Raw genomic sequence first — 16,709 nt, 5'->3', positions numbered from 1 at the left:
ACTACAAAATTTATTTTCTGATGCGCAAGACTATCAGATGCGACTAGTCGCATCTAAAAGTCGCATCTAAATAACTTTTAGATGCGACTAGTCGCATCTGATAGTCAATCAGAAGCCGAAAAAATTCGCTCAAATTGTCTTTTGATTTTGACAATCCGATGCGACTAGTCGCACCTGAAAATATGATGAAACTTTCAGGTGCGACTGTGTCGCATCAGATAGTTTTAAATTTTTAGGCGGTCCTCATCTCCCCCTCTTTTATTTCATTAATCTGACGTGGCGAATGAAATTTTTATTTTTTTTTATTATAATCCGGTGCGACTAGTCGCACCTGAAGAATTATCAGATGCGACTAGTCGCACCTGAAGAATCATCAGGTGCGATTCTGTCGCACCTGATTATTAGGGTTTTGTTTAAAAACCCAGGTCGACTCTTCTTCTCCACAGCCGCTGAAACTTCTTTTTTTTGTAAACTCGTTTTTCTCTCTTCCTCTCTGCGAACTTCTCTTCTCCGTCCTCATTAGCCGACTATTCCTCCGTCCCTCTCTTCTCCGACTATTCCTTCGCCGAAGAACACTTCGCCGACCACCACAAGCGCCCGTCTCAGGTTCCGCTGCCTCTCAGCCGGCCACCGGACCACCACAAGCTCCCGCTCCGATCGACATCCTCAGGTTATCTATCTATCTATCTCTCTCTCACTCACTCTATCTCTGGCTCTCTCTTTCTCTCACTAATTTTCTATGTTTCATCAGCCGGAGCTCCGCCACCGTCTCCGCCGTCTCGCCGTGCGCTCAGCCCCGGCCCCGCTGCCTCCGAGTCACCACTGCCTCTCTCTCTCACTCGGTATTTCTCTCTCTAACTCCCTCTCTGCGTCGCTCTCTCTCACAGCCACGTACCTGTACCCGCCTCACAGCCACGTACCCGTGCGTCTCTGGTCCTCTGCCTCGTACCCGGCCACCGGACCTCCGCCTCATCCGGCCACCGGACCTCGCCAGTCACCACTGCCACCGTCCCTGCTCCGGCCACCAGGTTATCTCTCTATCTCTCTCTCTCACTCTAACTCTGGCTCTCTCTTTCTCTCACGACAATTTTGCTCTGTTTTTGTCCAGCTCCGCCACCGGACCTCACCATCTCCGCTGTCCCTGCTCCATCTCCGACAGCGCCTCAGCCACCGGACCTCACCGTCTCTGCTGAATCTCCGACGCAAGGTTAGTGTTTTTATTTTTTTTCCTGTTTAAGTATATATACATATATATATATATATATATTAATTACTAATTCATATATGAATATATGTGTAATAATATATGTATATATATATATGTGTGTGTGTTTGTATATTGCATATATGTTTAGTTTATATGTGTTACTAATTATAGTATTATATATTGTGTTAAGTAATTTTAATTGGATTAGTTTAATTTAATGTTTAATTTAATGTGTAACTTAATTAGTATTAATTTGATAATTAATTTAACATGTTTAATTAGTAATTTGGTTAAGTTTAATAATTCTATTAGTTTAAGTTAAAAGTTTAAATTGATTGTAAATTAGTTAGTATTAATATGATAATTTCACATGTTTAATAATGTGATTTGTTTATATTAGGTTAAAATTAAGTTTTAATTGTTTTTTGACATGTTTTGATATATAGTTTGTGACATTTTTAAATTTTTTGGTTTTAATTAATTTAGATTAATTGTAAGTAAATTATTACCTAGAAATTGTAATTAGTTTAATAATTACATTTATGTTGCTTAGTTTATAATTAGTTAATTAATTTGTGATAACTTTGTGTAGTTGATTTAACATGTAATGAAATTGTAATTTAAATAAGAAAAATAGTTTTGTGACATGCTTTGATAGTTTGTGACATGTTTTGATAGTTTGTGATATTTTGTTTATTTCGATTTTTCATGTATAAATGTTGTGATCGAACCACGGAGGTTCGGTTTAGGGCTGAGCTAATTTATAGGATAGTTCTGGATGGTTTGTGTATGTTTTTAAATAATTTTAAAGGTTTTTGGTTTGTCAGTATAATAGGGGAAACTCTGCCGAAATTTCGGTAGAGTTTCGAATTAATTAGTTTAAAAACTCCCAACTTATTCAATCCGAGCTCAAAATAACATAGAATTCATAATCTCTCTTTCATTTTGTTCTCCGTCGTCCTTTATCAATAACTCTTCCAAACTTTCATTTCTCGCTCTCATTCAGCGAAATGTCCAATCCAAGTAGAGATTGGATCACGGAGAATAATCGAGTGACATTGCAGTACAAAACCGGTGTTAACGAGTTTATTCGCGCTGCAAGAAGATTCCCTAACGAAAATGGCAAATATTGGTGTCCTTGCAAACCTTTCAACAACGTGACATGGCACGACATCGGGGTTGTCAGGAATCATTTGCTGAACAAGGGGTTTACCCCAGGCTACACAAAATGGTATCATCACGGCGAGCTCGAGCGTGTCGTCCTTCCTCATGAAGAAGATTCCATCGGAGGAACAGATCAGAGAGGAATAGGAGGATTGCACGGTGCTGTGGAGGATATCAGGGATCACGAGGATTTCAACGATGCTACGGAGCCGACCCAGAGCGAGGTGCGTGCAGAGGAGCAAGTGGAAGACCTCTTCGCCGAGTTGGAAGCAGAATTGTACCCTGGATGCAAAGAGTTTTCTTCTTTGTCGTTCTTGGTTTCATTGATGCACCTCAAAGTCACGAACCATTGGACGAACAAGTCTTTTACAGAACTCTTGCAGCTCTTGAAGAAGTCTCATCCAGCTGGTAATCGAATTCCGGAGAAGCATTACGAGGCAAAGGCGAAGCTGAAGCGTTTTGGCATGGGATACGAGATGATCGATGCGTGTATTAACGATTGTGTCCTATTTCGAAAAGATCTCGTGGAAGTCGACGTGTGCCCAGTATGCAACGAGATCAGATGGAAGCCAACTGGGAAAATGATACCACAAAAGATTTTGCGATATTTTCCCCTGAAAGATCGATTGAAGCGGTTGTACGCGTCTCGACACACGTCGCTTTTGAGATGATATTTCCACCAGCTTTTTTCACGATCATGATTCACGTGGCGATTCATCTACGAGATGAAGCGTTGTATGGCGGCCCGGTGCATATGCGGTGGATGTACCCATTTGAGAGATACCTTGGGACGTTAAAACATTTTGTCAAAAATAGAGCTAGACCAGAAGGCTCTATTGCGGAAGCTTATGTTGTAGAAGAAGCTCTAACGTTCGTTGCAAGGTATCTTGAAGATAAAAAAAGTGTAGATGAAGTTCAAGTGCGAGAGCTCTCTGTTTTTCGATCCGAGATGTGTGTGCCTTATGGGATGATGAAACCGATAGTATTAGACGATGAACAGAAAGAGAACGCGGAGTGGTACATCTATACCAACTGTCCTAAAGTGGATCCATATTTGACGTAAGTTATCGTTGGGAATGTGTTTCAATTCATTCTTTTTTATATATTGCTATTGAAGTAATGTTTTTAATAACAGCGAGCATTTGGATCTCTTGAGCGAATCTGGAGTTCGCGATATTGAAGCGGAGCATAGAAAGAGGTTCAAAATTTGGTTTGAGAAGAAGGTAATAACACAATATCAATGCAATTTTTTGATAAACGCACAAGTGCTAATCAATGCTTTCTTTTGTAATCAGATTTTTGATATGAAAGCTAGTGGTTCTGTCGTGTCTGACGAGCTCTATTCGCTTTCTATCGGTTCCCTTTAAGTCGCCTATCAATATCCGAGCTGCTTTGTAAATGGCGTGAAGTTCATCACTCGTCGTCGCGATAATCAACGAGTCACTCAAAATAGCGGTGTATGTGTACTTGTGGATGATTTCACTTACTATGGTCGAATGGAAGACGTCATCGTCGTGAACTATAGGCATAAATGTAGTGTTGTATTGTTCAAATGCATTTGGTACGGTGACAAGTATCATGCAAACCGACTAGTGCACACCGATAAGACTACTGGAGAAACGAGTGCTTATACTGCAAAACAGTGGTTTAAAGAGGAGCCGTACGTACTCGCGACTCAAGTGAAACAAGTTTTTTACATCGAAGATCTTATTAAAGGCGGCGACTGGGAAATCGTCCAGCAATGCAATCATCGAGGGATTTGGGACATTCCTGAAGTTGACCCCTCCAACTCAGCCTCGATCCCATTGACTATAGAGTTGTCAAACATCGAGCGTTTGAATCATCGACACGAAATCGATGAAGCTGAGTTAGTGACTGTCGTTGACGATGATGAAGAAGACGATGATGAAAATGAGAGACAGGTCGTTTTTGAGGGAGAAGATGTTGATGTCGATATAGAAGATGATATTAACATTATAGGCATAGATGATGATGAATTGTTAATATCTTTTTTGTATGTTTATTTACTATATAATGTAACCACGGTTTTCCTCCGCCATATGTGAGGTTTGTTAATAATAAAATCCGTGGTACCGTCCACTTTTTTTTAAACAGAAAACTAATATTTATTTACTAATATTGTTCACATCTTACAGGATGTCAGATGCAGGTGGAGCAGGTGGAGATGAGTCTCCGCTACACCGTTCAGGAGCAGGTGGAGATGAGTCTCCGCTAGAGACACCGGGTTCCCAAGGTCCTAAGAAAACAAGGGGACCAACAACCGGGTCTACTTCGGCAAAAGCAGCGCTTGGGGTACCCGGTGCGAAAGTTGTTAGGTATGACCCAATCAACCAAACTTTCTACCAGGACGTAAGAAAAACAATAAAAAAGGTAGGAGTATTCAACAACCGCGTCGGCGCTTTGGTGAAAGTCCATATCCCGGTCACACTTCGTGATTGGAACGAAGTGACGCCCCAGATGTTGGGCAATATTCTGAGCGCACTTCATTCCGAGTAACCTTTCGTGTACAAGGATGATGAGACCGAGGAGCTGCTTCCGGCGGATTGCTATCGTCATCAGATTGACCAAACTATCATTCGCGATGCAAAGCGTATGAGGCGCAACCAAAAGTCTAGATTATCAGGGACTTTCTTAGGAAAATGTTCTGGGCAAATGAATGTCGCCAAGAAAGAAATCCCAAAAGGATATCAAAAAGACGATTGGGAGAAGGTGATAGAGGAGTTCGCAACTGACGATTGGAAGGTAATGTATAATTCAAAAAATTATGTTATCTTCTATGAAATCGAATTATAACGCAATTTAATATGTGCAGAAAAAGTCTACTCGCAACAGAGACAATTCAAAGAACAAGAAAACAAAGTCCACACAAGGGTCGATTTCTTTTTTGGCTCATCGACATTTGAACATAAGTTTATTCTAATTTTGTAATATTTTTTTTGCAATAAATACATTACTCATATTTTCATAAGAACTGCAGAGTAGGGAAGATGGGACTTTGGCCTCGGCGTTAAACACGTGGGAGAAAAAACATCAAGATGATCAAGGCAATTGGACGACAGCTTGGGCGCAACAAGCATTTGTAAGTTACTTGTGTTAATTACTTAATAATCAAGTTTCGATAATCTTAATAATTTTTTTAACATATGTTTGAAGGCGCGAATTATGACTCAAGTCGAGGATATGCAGCGACAAGCAGCGGAGTCAGGCCAAACGTTTGACATAGACCAGGCGGAGCAGTACGCAATGGATACTGTTCTCGGGCAACGTCGAGATTGGTATGTCGGGATAGGTCCCTCGATCCCGAGATCCTCGTATCTCTTGGCTCAGGCTCAGGACGACAGCTCGTCCTCAGGTTCTTCATCGACGCGCGTTCCAGATCCAGTGATTAGCGAGCTACAAGCAGCGTTGGCCGCACAACAAGCTCAGATGGAGGCGTTTCAGCGACAGTTCTTTGCCTACACACAGCAGCATCTGTCTCCCATGCAGACATCCCCCGCGATGATGCACCCTGGGATGACGCCGCCATCAGCTTCAATGCCGAATGTTCAGACGCCGGCATCCGCTTCAATGCCGAATGTTCAGACGCCGCCATCCGCTTCAATGCCAAATGCTGATCAGACGCCAGGTTCGGTAGAATTTCAGCGACATCGTTCGAGCGGCAGCGCATCAGGCCGCCAAGGCGCACGAGCAAGATCTGGCGGAAGAGGAGGCCGTGCATTCCAGAATTGGCAGACTTCGAATGAAAAAGGGAAACAAAAAGAATAAATTGTAATTTTTTTAATTTATTGAACGTAAATTATCAAATTTTATGAATTTAATATTAGAATTTCTATTAAATTATTTATATAATTATTCTAATTAATATTATTCAAATTATTTATTTAATTTAACAAAAAAATTATTTAATTAATTTTTTAAATTATAATTTTTATATATTTAATAGGCTGATTCTATTAGAATCAGCATTTTAAAAAAAAAAAACTACAGACAATCAGATGCGACTAGTCGCATCTGATACCTTCGCGGGAAAAGTATCAGATGCGACTAGTCGCATCTGATTGTACTGTAACCCGCCAAATATTTCGCGGGGAATTACTATCAGATGCGACGAGTCGCATCTGATACTTTTCCCGCGAAGGTATCAGATGCGACTAGTCGCATCTAATACTATAACTCCCGCTTTAATAACTTATTTTGGAGGATATTTAGGTGCGACGTTTGGTGCGACTAGTCGCACCTGATAGTGATGACTTTCAAGTGCGACAAGTCGCACCTAAAATCATCAGGTGCGCACTTTCAAATGCGACTTTGTCGCATCTAAAGTCGCACCTGATGATACTTTCAGGTGCGACACTGATGCTTTCAGGTGCGACTTTTGTCGCACCTGATGCTATTAATTGTACTAGTGCGGTGGTACAAGCTATCGAGAAAAAAGTTGTCTTCAAGAATGAGTTTGGTTCCATATTGTCGGATATATCTAGTTTATTGTCTAAGTTTCCATGAGTAAAGTTGTCTCACATCTATTGAGAAGCTAACATGACAGCCCATGATTTAGCAACTTACGTTTTTTCCATAGATGATAAACTCATTTGGTTGGAGGATTTCACTCATTTGATAGAGTCTATAATTAATCAGGAGTGCTGCGAATTAATAATAGATTTCTATTTTTCAAAAAAAAAAAAAAGGAAAAAAATTAGAATTGTATTCACACCAAAATCTGAAAACGCCTTTATTAACTATAATTTATAAAAAAAGAATCCCTAAAAAAAACTATAATTTATACAAATTTACCATAATTTATTAACGATAATTTACGGAAACTAACTGATAATTTCTGCTTATTTTTCCTCGACCTGAGTCACAGTTACACGATTGAAAACTCCTTCATGATCAGATTTCTCAATCTGCCTGATCTTTCTCCGTCATGGTTCAGCCAAGGGGGAGAAGAAACAGTGGTGGTGAATCGCGATGACGGCGAGGAAGGACATAAGATGAGAGAGAGAGAATCATAATAACACCGTCGAACTGGAATGAGGTACTGTAAATAAGGTATCGACAATAAAGGATATATATATGATATATGTGTATATATATATATATGAATGTACTTATATATATTACGAATATAGAAGGAAAAAAAACAAGATCATGTATCCACATAACAACGACAAAAAGATATATGTATATCTGAATGTATTTATAAATATATGAAGTATATTATGACTATGGCAGGAAAAAAAAGATCCGATTGTATGTAAAAGACCATGAGACGGAGAGAGAAATAACTACAGAGAGATCGAACGAAGCTGAAACAATAAATAAATAAAAAATAAATAACTACTTGCTGAAAATAAGGAGTGAAAATAATTAATGAAATTTTATATAAAAAAAAAATAATTTGAAATTATATTTAAACCAACTCTCCAAATTAGGAAGGGCAAAAAAGAAATAATAAATATGCCACATCAACTGAATTGCTATTTATTTGAAATATTGTAAAATCGATATATTTTTGTCCTGTAAAATCGATATATTTTTGTAAATTTCCTTTTTAATAATAGGCTTACAACAATCGGCCTTATGTTGCTGGATTGGAATTTATATATATTCCGATATTTCAAATACTCTTCCCACCCTAAAGTCGAAACACGAAACAGTTTAAAACTGTGACTACACGTTAGCTGAAATTTTCCAGCAGGTTCGACAGTAAGTACAATCACTTCTTCCCATATTTAATTTCATCCGATGGATGATATTTATTTGTTTCATTCATATATCAATCCAAGCTAGAGAATCATCATGTGCGAAAACAATCCTTCTTTGATAAAAAAATAATCGTTCTGAGAGCTTGAGCACAGTACACATATAAGTTCACCTTCTGCCTCTTCTTCACCATTATTCTCCCTTTGGTTTTTTTTTTTTTTGTTTATTGTTTATTTATTCAGATATAGGTAGATACTTAAATAATCTTAGAAAACCAAGACACGATGAAGAGGAAAAAAGAGAAGGGATTATTTTCCGGCTGCAAAGTTCCGAGAGAGTTGGAGGAACAAATATTGTTGAAGCTGCCTTGCAGATCTATGGTCCGATTCCAAACCGTTTGCAAGTCATGGAAGTCTCTGATAACCGACAAGAGGTTCCTCGAGCAATGCGGCCGAGAAAAAACCCACAGAAACATGAATGACACAGCTCAGGGCCCGAATAACTATCTCGGGTTCAGGCTAAAGGAGAGTGAAAAGATAGTTCTTGATGCTATAATGACGGAGCGCGAGGCCAGGAAATACGAGAAGCAGAATTTCTACGCCGCGGGACGAAAGTGGCCGAACGTGCTGTATTTCAAGTGCAAGAATGTGAAGTGCACGGCAAAGAAACGCCTCATTCTACTTGATAACGGGCAAGCAAGGCTTGTGCTCATTAATCGCCATTGCCGGTGATCACTTCGTGTTCTAAGCGTATATTTTCACCGGGTACGCTGAATTATAATTTTTTTTTGTTTTTTGACAAGTAGGTTTTAGTATGTATATTAAATTTTTTGAAGAACAAAATAGATAGAATTTTACAAATTAATTAAAGTCCGTTTTTTTCGTTTGAAATTTGAATGATAAAAAATATACCACCTGTTAGGATTAGATCTTCACTACCTAGTCATTAGTACGCGTTTTTTAGATCCTTCAGTCATAGAGACAAAACATAGTATATAATTTACAGGAATCGGGGACTAATATCATAATTGGACTCATATCAAATTTGTTTTTTTTTTTAAAGAGCAAATGACATAAATTCCCCCTGAATTATAGCACTTGTTACAACGTGCCCCTCGTGATATAAAAACGACTTATTTGTCCCTCAATTTCATTTTTTTGTATCATTACACTTCTTCTGTTGACAGTTTCTCACACACCGTTAGTTAAGAGGTCACGTGATTATCATGTGATAGTCAAATAAAAGACTATGTATTCTTTCAATTTCCATCTAAATAAAAATAAACTAAAATAAAAATTGAAAAGAAGTCCTCTCTCTCTCTCTCTCTCTCTCTCTCTCTCTCTCTCTCTCTCTCTCTCTCTCTCTCTCTCTCTCTCTCTCTCTCCGTTCATTCAATTTCAGTTCACAGCCCACACTAAAAATTAAACCTCAAATTAATCGGCCGAACTTGTCCATGGCAGCTTCCATGGCCGATTCAAGCTCTTCGTAGGGGTATTTTGGGTAGTCTACTAAGTTAGCAGAGTTGTGGGACCGGGTTTAGGGTTTACTGCTTTTGAATAATCTGAAATAAATGGGGAAGAGGGAGAGAGAGGGATTCATTCTGATTTTGGGAAAAGAAAAGTTGTACGTAGGAGAGCACTGGTCCTCTCGAAAGGCCAGGTGTCCTTGTGTACTATGTATATCAGTATCAATCCAAAGTCTCTCATATTCTTCTACAAACACTTTCTTCTTCCTCTGTATTTTTTTTGCTATTAAGCCTGAACAGGGATCTATCAATTTGGTATCAGAGCATAGATCCTCATGGCAGCCAAGCAACAACAACAGTTCGATTCACGACTTACATCGGTGGAGGAGGTGCTGGCCGGAATCCGAGCTGAAGCTCACCAACAACAGGAGTCGCTGCGCAACCTGTCAGAGTCTTCTCTACAACAGCAAAACACCCTCGCTCAACTCACCACCTCCGTCGCCGCCATCCTCAATAAGCTCGACGGACCCACCCCGGGAGAGGAGCGATTCGCCAAACTCGAGCAGGAGCTGGCGTCGGTTCGTCTCGAGTTGACCCCGAGAGCTGTGCGTGAAGGCAGAGCAACGTCCGACGAGCCCCGACGGGCCGAAGGAAAGGAGACCGCTGGACTTGAAACCCTAGATCTGGATCCAGATCTGGGAAGTCGCCGAGTCTCGCCACGCGATCTGGACCTGCGATTAGGTGGAGCCGGGCCGCACCACTCGGCCCATGGAGGCTCGTTAGATCCGCACCAGCGACGTTCGTCGCCGGTTGTCAACCTCGATCCTAGCCCTCATCGCGCTGGCGCCAGCTCGACGTACACGAGAACCGCGGAGTTTCAGAACCCCGACCCAGGTCATCGCGGGGAACCGTGCGTGCTGGAGCCCCGACGCCCCGACGAGCCGCGCGAGTTTCTCTGGCGGAGCGAACTGGCGACGAGACGGTTGGACATGCCGATCTTCGAAGGGGACGACCCGGAAGGGTGGGTTTTCCGCGTAGAGCGTTACTTCAAGGTCAATCAGCTCTCCGACCATGAAAGACTCATGTCCGCCGCAGTGTGCCTCGAAGGGGAGGCCTTGTCATGGTTCCAGTGGGAGGACGGTCGTCAGAGGTTTCGCTCGTGGGTGGAGCTGCGAACGAAGCTCCAAGAGAGGTTCCAACCCTCACAAGATGGCTCGGCGCTCGACCGCTTCCTGAAGGTCACTCAAGTGGGGACGGTGCGAGAATATCGACGTCGATTCGAGGCACTGGCCTCCCAAACGACGGACGTGTCCGTGGCACTGCTCGCAAGCACGTTTTCAAACGGGCTCAAGTGGGAGGTTTGGGCAGAGGCGCGACTTTACCAACCGGACTCGCTCCAACGATGGATGACTGTGGCGCAGCTCATCGAGGACAAGAACGAAGTGCTCGAAGGCACGGGGTCGCACTCGGGTCCTCACCAACACCGACCTGTGCCAGGGGCTGTTTCGGCCAAATCGGGTTCGTGGAGCGCTCATTCCAGCCCAAACCCTCGATTTGGATCATCGCCAATGCCCCGGGTCAGCTCGGCCCCCAACACGAGCTCCATGGGGCTCCCTTCACTCCAAAGAGCCTCCTCGCTGCCGGTGACTGCGGCACCAACGGCGAGGCCTAACAATGTCCGACATCTCACCGACTCCAAAGCCCAACGACGGCGCGATAAGGGCTTGTGCTTCCAATGCAATGACAAATACTTCGTGGGGCTTCCCTGCAAGAATCGGGAGCTGAAAACAATGATCGTGGAAGACGGTAGCGACTCCGACGTTGAGATAGGAGGAGAAGACGATGATGGGGTTTCTCCGGCCGGGCATGCCGGATTGGAAATCGTGGAGCTTGCAAGTAACTCCGTGGTGGACGGTGACCGAATCGTGGTTCTCAAGCTTCGGGGAAAAATCGCTCAAACCGAAGTGGTAACCATGATTGACAGCGGGGCCTCTCACAACTTTATCACCAAGGAGGTGGTAAAAAGGTTGGGAATACCATGTCACCACTCCAATCGCTACGGGATCAAAACGGGAACGGGGAGCGTGGTGGAAACGTCGGGAAAATGTAAAGGGGTAGCTCTTTCCCTTCAAGGCGTGGACATCATCGAGGACTTCGTTCCCCTCGATGAATGTAGCACGGACGTCATCCTAGGTCAAAAGTGGATGGAAACCCTTGGTGACTACACTACTAATGTCCTTAAAAAGACCATGAAATTTCGGAAATGAGGGAAATGGGTGACTCTCCATGGTGATCTCGATCTCGGTGAATCGATGATTTCGTTGAAGTCTTTAGTGGTGTCGTACAAGGAGGGCGGGGAAGCATTTCTCGTGGAGTTTCACGGAATGGAGACCGACGCACATGACCCCGGCAAGACATCACCGGCCGAATTAGTCACCGTGCTCGAGGATTACAACAGCGTTTTCGAGGGGACGGACGGGCTGCCACCTCCTCGAAGTCGAGACCATGCCATTACCCTCCGGTCTGGTACAGCCCCGATCAATGTCCGACCCTTCCGATACCCTCAAGTCCACAAAGAGGAATGGAAAGAATGGTTCTTGAGATGCTCAATTCCGGGATTATCCAACCGAGTGTGAGCCCGTTCTCGAGCCCCGTACTACTAGTCAAGAAGAAGGATGGGTCTTGGCGTTTTTGCGTGGACTATCGAGCCCTCAACCGAGCAACCGTGGCCGACAAGTTCCCGATTCCCATCATCGACGAGCTACTCGATGAACTTCACGGGGCAGCGGTCTTCTCCAAACTCGACCTCAAGTCGGGTTACCACCAAATCCGGGTCAGACCTGATGACGTGGAGAAAACGGCGTTTTGAACTTACACCGGCCACTACGAGTTCCTAGTCATGCCATTCGGCCTCACCAACGCCCCGGCCACCTTCCAAGCACTCATGAACGATGTCTTTCGTGATGTTCTCCGGAAATTTGTTCTCGTGTTCTTCGACGACATCCTCATCTATAGTCGGGACATGGAGGAGCACAGCCATCACCTACGGGAGGTACTTCACATTTTATCCGTCGACTCACTTTTTGCGAATCGGAAAAAATGTGTGTTTGGGCAGGAACGACTCGAGTACCTGGGCCATATTCTTTCCAAGGAGGGCGTTGCCGCTGATGAGTCCAAAACCAGCGCCATGGTCGAATGGCCAAGACCCCGAACGCTTAAGGAACTCTGTGGGTTCCTCGGGTTGACGGGCTACTACCGACGGTTCGTGGAAAGGTACGGAGCGATCGCGCAACCGCTCACCGATCAACTCCGGAAGGACAGCTTTGCGTGGGATGCGGAGGCCGAAGCGGCGTTCGAAGCACTAAAGAGGGCTATGGTCTCCGTTCCGGTGTTGGCTCTCCCGGATTTTTCGCAGCCATTTGTGGTAGAGACGGACGCGTCCGGTCACGGCATCGGAGCGGTGCTGATGAAATGTCAAAGACCTGTGGCCTTCTTTAGCCGAGTTCTGCCGCAGCGAGTCCGCGTTCGATCGGTGTACGAGCGGGAACTCATGGCCGTGGTGTGGGCGCTACAAAAATGGCGTCACTATCTTCTCGGCCAACACTTCATCGTCCGCACCGATCAACGAAGCTTGAAATATCTGCTCGAGCAGCGCGAGGTGAACCCGGAACACCAAAGGTGGCTCACTAAGTTGATGGGGTTCGATTTTGAGATCCAATACAAACCCGGCCACCAAAACAAGGTGGCGGATGCGTTATCTCGGGTGGAGACCAGCGCTGTCCTCATGGGCCTCAACGTGCCGCGTGTAATTGAGTTCGACGATTTGGAAGACCAAGTTGCGGCTGATTAGAAGTTGGCGAAGCTAGTGACCGCGCTGCGAGAAGGGACGGCAGTCCGGTCAGGTCTCACTTTGTTCAGGGGCGGTTGTTGTACAAGGGTCGAATTATCCTTCCGAACACGTCTCCGTTGGTGGGGAAAGTTCTCAAAGAGTATCACGATGGTCACGTGGGCGGTCACTCGGGGTTCTTGAAGACATGGAAGCGCATCAGTGATGTGTTTTATTGGGATGGGATGAAGGGTGACATCACTAGACACGTGAGCCATTGTCCCACATGCCAACAGAACAAGTACTCCACTTTGTCTCCGGCCGGTCTCCTCCAACCATTGCCGGTGCCGGAGAGGGTGTTTGAGGAATTGACGATGGACTTTGTAGAAGCCTTGCCTAAGTCGGGGGGTGTGGACTCGGTATTGGTGGTGGTCGATCGTCTGACAAAATACGCCCACTTCATTGGCCTCAAGCATCCTTTCTCAGCCCCGATAGTCGCCGAGGCGTTCATAAGAGAAGTGGTGCGACTTCACGGAATGCCACGCTCCATTGTCTCCGATCGGGACAGTGTGTTCATGAGTCGGTTTTGGGACAAACTCTTCAAGCTACAAGGGACCGTTCTCCGCCATAGCACCGCCTATCATCCTCAAACTGACGGGCAAACCGAGGTGGTGAATCTCTGCCTCGAAACCTACCTCCTTTGTCTCGCCGGTGGCTGCCCGAAACAGTGGGCAAAGTGGCTTCCTTGGGCTGAATACTGGTACAACACGTCCTATTATACTTCGACGAAAACCACGCCGTTCGAGGCCCTCTACGGTCGTCCTCCCCCGTCCTTGGTCCGGTACAACACCGGCTCCGCGATCTGCTCTGATGTGGATGCCCTCCTCCGGGAGCGAGATGCATACCTTGACGCTCTCAAAGGGTTCCTTGAGTCAGCTCAAGCTCGAATGAAAAGGTACGCGGACGGCCAGCGATAGGGATAAGAAGTTTGAAGTTGGCGACCTCGTCTACGTTAGGCTCCGACCATACCGGCAAAAGACAGTGGCCAAGCGAGCCTTCGAAAAACTCAGCCCGCGCTTTTACGGACCCTTCCAGGTCCTCGCTCGCGTGGGTCCCGTGGCCTATCGGCTCGCCCTTCCTCCGGAATCCGCGATTCATCCCGTTTTCCACGTTTCGTAGCTCAAGCGTTGTCTCGGCGGGACAGCTTCTGAACCATCTTTTCCAGCCCACCTGACTTCCGAGCTCGAGCTCTCTGTTAGGCCGGCTCACGTGATGGGCATCCGGGCCGGGAAGGGAGGTTCCGGACACGAGATGAAGGTGCTAATTCAGTGGAAGGGGCTGCCCTCGCATGAGTCGACTTGGGAGCCATATGAGTTGGTGCAAGAACAATTCCCCGATTTTCACCTTGAGGACAAGGTGACTCTTTGGGCGGGAAGTGATGATAAGCCTCCAATCAGGTTTACTTATGTGAGAGGCAAAAAGAAGGGGTATTTTGGGTAGTCTACTAAGTTAGCAGAGTTGTGGGACCGGGTTTAGGGTTTACTGCTTTTGAATAATCTGAAATAAATGGGGAAGAGGAAGAGAGAGGGATTCATTCTGATTTTGGGAAAAGAAAAGTTGTACGTAGGATAGCACTGGTCCTCTCGAAAGGCCAGGTGTCCTTGTGTACTCTGTATATCAGTATCAATCCAAAGTCTCCCATATTCTTCTACAAACACTTTCTTCTTCCTCTGTATTTTTTTTGCTGTTAAGCCTGAACAGGGATCTATCAAGCTTCGTCGGCCTCGTGGATGTGGTCCTAGTGAGCAAAGAGCATCGCAGTGACCTGGGCGGCGCTGACCCGATCTGAATCAAGATTCCTCTGTCGGAGGCGGACTCGAGGTCTTGAAGGGAAGCCAATCGAGCTCGGATTAGGCTACAGGGTCGGAGAATCTCCTTCAGATCAGCCTCTTCACCTGAGACACTGTCCTCTTGGGGTTCATCATCGTCTAGGCTGCTCCAACGGAACCCCAAAACCTCTGCTTCTTGCCGAACCACACCACATACGACGTTTCTCGTTTCGACTCGTTGTTCAAAAGGACGTCGATTCCTCTCTGCTTGCGATGACGCAATTCGCGTTCCCAGCGTCAACCCAGCCACACGCATCTCGAATTTTCTGACCTTTTTTTTCTTATGTTATATACACCCCTGACTCCAAAAAAAAAAAAGACGGATTGAAACATACATGCACTCAAAAGCTCGATGAATTTGAGCAGTTTCATATTCTGAAATCGAAGTTTGAACTAAGCACCAACAATCATTGTACAATTTCATAATCTTCCGGAAGCCCCAAAATATCTTCAAATCCATAATCTCATCCATCACTCTCCAGAGCCCCAAACCATCGCCGCCGGAAAAATTAGTATTAAAAGAGTTGGGGCTTTTGGTGTTCAAGCTCTGGTAGTGATGCGGACTAGCCTCTTCGAGTCGGGTTGAACCATGGGTGGTTGGTCCGACCGGCGGACCCGCTTTCCATGAGCTTCCTGAACACAGTCTCGTTCAGGTGGATCAAGTAGAGCTCGAAGCTTCCTCTGCAACAATATTCATATCTTTTTCCTTCTTTCATGGATATCTGTGTTTGTGTGATTTATATTTTATATACGTATACGTATGCATGTATATACAGAATAAATTGTATAATTGCCCCCTGATTTATGGTCTCACTGCAAAATGCCCCCTATCTTTTTAAAACTATTTGTTAACCCCCTGCTATATAAAAAAGTAGCAGTTGAGTCCTTCCGTCAAAAAAGAGGCCCAATCGTCAGTTAAATAATCACGTGGAACGCACGTGTTCTGGTAAATAAGGGTAAAATCGTTGTTTTGTTAGTCGGATGAGGGAGTGTATTTTATTGTTTGTTTATTCATTTAAATTAAATAAATTGAGGTGTCAAAGTAAATTAAATAAAGAAAAAAAATAGTCGAATGTAAAAATCCCAAAATCGCATTTCAATTTAATCGAGTCTTAACACTAAAACCCTAGAACTCAAAAACTCTATTCGTGAACGCCCCGTCGACGAACGCCCCAGAAGCTGAAGAACGCCCCGCCGACGAACTTGCTCCACTTCGGAGACGAGCTGTAGATTGTCCTCGATAAGGCGACGACGATGGAGATGATGTTGACCATAGTAATGACGATCGGAGGAATCATGAGCGACGACCACTTCACAAGGTATAGAGATCGACAAAGACGTCGTCGGCGTCTTCCCCGGCGGCGGACTTGGAGGTGAGCGTGAAGGAGATCTCGATCCCGGCGATGGCCTTGAGGAGGCCCTGGACGACGGCCG

This window comes from Urtica dioica, chromosome 3 (assembly GCF_054948205.1).
Source record: "Urtica dioica subsp. dioica isolate 48M chromosome 3, U.dioica_male_clone48M_v1_H2, whole genome shotgun sequence".
NCBI classification, from domain to species: domain Eukaryota; kingdom Viridiplantae; phylum Streptophyta; class Magnoliopsida; order Rosales; family Urticaceae; genus Urtica; species Urtica dioica.
This window is presented reverse-complemented; position numbering follows the sequence as displayed.